Source organism: Zophobas morio, unplaced genomic scaffold (genome assembly GCF_036711695.1).
Source record: "Zophobas morio isolate AGI-343-1 ecotype UQ-CSIRO unplaced genomic scaffold, CSIRO_AGI_Zmor_V1 ptg000030l, whole genome shotgun sequence".
In the NCBI taxonomy this organism is placed as follows: Eukaryota; Metazoa; Arthropoda; class Insecta; order Coleoptera; family Tenebrionidae; genus Zophobas; species Zophobas morio.
Genome location: NW_026972135.1, coordinates 13,099,684 through 13,102,782, shown reverse-complemented (window position 1 = coordinate 13,102,782; position 3,099 = coordinate 13,099,684).

Genomic DNA, 3,099 nt, shown 5'->3' with positions numbered 1-3,099 from the left:
ATTTCAAATATCGAAAAACTGTAACGTCGAGAAATCCAAACATGAACAAATCAAAAAAATAAAAATTGAAAAATCGAAAATTTTTAAATTCCGAAAATTGAAAAACTGAAATATAGAAGAACTGAAAAGATGAAAAATCGAAAAGTTGAAAAATTTAGAAATCGAAATATAAAACAGTCTAAAAATTGAAAAATCCATAGCTTAAAGACCGAAAAAGTGAAAATCCAAAAAGCAAAAATTCGAGAAATCGAAAAATTGAAAAATCACAAAATTGAACGAAAACCTAAAATTGGGAAATTAAAAAAAAATGAGAAATCGAAAAGTCGAAAAATCGCAAACTTAAAAAATCGAAAAATTGAAACATCAAAAACCTGAAAAATCGATAAATTGAAGAACCGAAGAACTGAAACACCTTAACTTTGGTAAATCGAGTAATGGGAAAATGAAAAAATAGATTAATTGAGAAATGGGAAAAATGAAAATTCAGAAACGTCAAACTTTGAAAAATTAATAAACATTGAAGAACTGAAAAACCGAAAAATTTTAAATTTAAAACAGTGAAAAATTAAAATATCGTAAAATTGAAAAATGGATAAATCTAAGTCAAAAAAATGAAATTTCTAAAATCTGAAATTTAAAAATCCAAAAACTGCAAAATCAACAAATCGAGATAGTTAAACTCGAAAATTAAAAAATTGGAAAATGGAACAAAGGGATAATTCAAAAATCGAAAAATCGAAAAGCCGAAGAGTAAAAAAATCACAAAAGCGACAAATCGAAAAATTCAAAAACTGAGACATCGAGAAGTCGAAAAATCGAAAGATTTAAAAATTGGAAGCCCAGAAGTCGAAAAATTTAAAAATTGAGAAACCAAAATGGGCCAAAATCGAAAAATCGAAACGAATGAATCGAGATCTCAAAAAATTGAGAGAGATTGAACAATCAAAACATCGAAACATCCGAATCTCAATAAATCGAGATCTCAAAAAATTGTAAAATGGAAAATTTAAAAATTCGGAAAATTGAAGAATTAAAATATAGAAGACCTGAAAACTCGAGAAATTGAAAAATGTAGAATTTTAAAAATTAAAATATCAGAAAGTTGAATAATTGAGAAATCGAAAAATCCCTAAACTCAAATACCGAAAAATTGAAAAATAGGAGAAAACTTGTAGAATCAAAAAACTGAGATATCACAAAATTGAACGAAACATCTAAAAATTGGGAAATTTAAAAATTGAAAAATTGAGAAATCGAAAAGTCAAAAAAGCAAAATCAAAAAATCGCTAATTTAAAAAATCGAAAAATTGAAAATTGAAAAAAAGGGATAATTCAAAAATCGAAACATCGAAAAATCGAAAAGCTGAAAAGTAAAAAATCGAAAAAGCGACAAATCGAAAAATCGAATCATCGCAAAATTCAAAAACTGAGTCAACGAGAAGTCGAAAAATTAAAACATTGAGAAACCGAGAAGTCAAAAACTCGAAAAGAATAAATCGAGATTTGAAACAATTAAAAAATCGAAAATTTAAAAATTCGGAAAATTGAAAATTAAAATACCTATAGAAGATCTGAAAACTCGATAATTCGAAAAATCTAAAATTTTAAAAATTAAAACATCAGAAAGTTGAAAAATTGAGAAATCGAAATATAAAACAGTCGAAAAATTAAAAAATCTAAAGTTTAAAAAACGGCAAATCCAAAAAATAAAACATGGAAAAATCTCAAAACCGAAAGGAATATCCAAAAAAATCGAGAAATTAAAAAACTGAAAAATTGAGAAATCAAAATACCAAAAAATGAAAAACCTGAAAAATCGAAGAACTGAAAAACTGAAAAATCTAAACTTCGAGAAGTCGAGAAATGGGATAATCAAAAATTGATTAATCGAGAAATTGGAAAATTGAACTGAAAAATCGGAACATTGAAAAATTGGAAAATCGAAAAATTAAGAAGCCGAAAAGTAAAAAATCAAAAAACCGAGAAATCCCAAAATCGAAAGATCGAAAAATTCAAAAACTGAGACATCAAGAAATCGAAAAATCAGGGGATTGAAAAATCGAGAAGTGGAAAGCCGAGAAGAAAAGTTAAAAATTGAAAAATTGATGAATCGAGAAACTGAACAATCGAAAGATCCAAACATCTGAATTCGATAAATCGATAAATCAAAAAATTTAACAATCGAAAAATTTTAAAAACGAAAAATTGGAAAATCGAACATCTAAAAATTCGAAAAATCGAAAAATGGAAAACCTACAATTTTAAAAATTGAAAAATTAAAACATCGAAAAGCTGAAAAGTTGAAAATCCAGAAAGTAAGAAAACCAGAAATCAAAAAATCCAGGAGTGCAAAAATTGAAAAGTCGGAAAATCGAAAGACTGAAAAATTCCAAAACTGAAAGAAATATCCAAAAAAAATGAGAAATTAAAAAAATTGGAAAACTGCGAAATCGAAACACCAAAAAAGCAAAGCTTAAAAATCGAAACTTTGAGAAGTCGAAAAATGGGAAAATCAAAAATAGATTACTTGAGAAATCGGAAAATTGAACTGAAAAATCGGAACATTGAAAAATTGGAAAATCGGAAAATTAAGAAGCCCAAAAGTAAAAAATCGAAAAACCGAGAAATCCAAAAATCGAAAGATCGAAAAATTCAAAAACTGCGACATCAAGAAATCGAAAAATCAGGGGATTGAAAAATCGAGAAGTGGAAAGCCGAGAAGAAAAGTTAAAAATTGAAAAATTGATGAATCGAGAAACTGAACAATCGAAAGATCCAAACATCTGAATTCGATAAATCGATAAATCAAAAAATTTAACAATCGAAAAATTTTAAAAACGAAAAATTGGAAAATCGAACATCTAAAAATTCGAAAAATCGAAAAATGGAAAACCTACAATTTTAAAAATTGAAAAATTAAAACATCGAAAAGCTGAAAAGTTGAAAATCCAGAAAGTAAGAAATCCAGAAATCAAAAAATCCAGGAGTGCAAAAATTGAAAAGTCGGAAAATCGAAAGACTGAAAAATTCCAAAACTGAAAGAAATATCCAAAAAAAATGAGAAATTAAAAAATTGGAAAACTGCGAAATCGAAACACC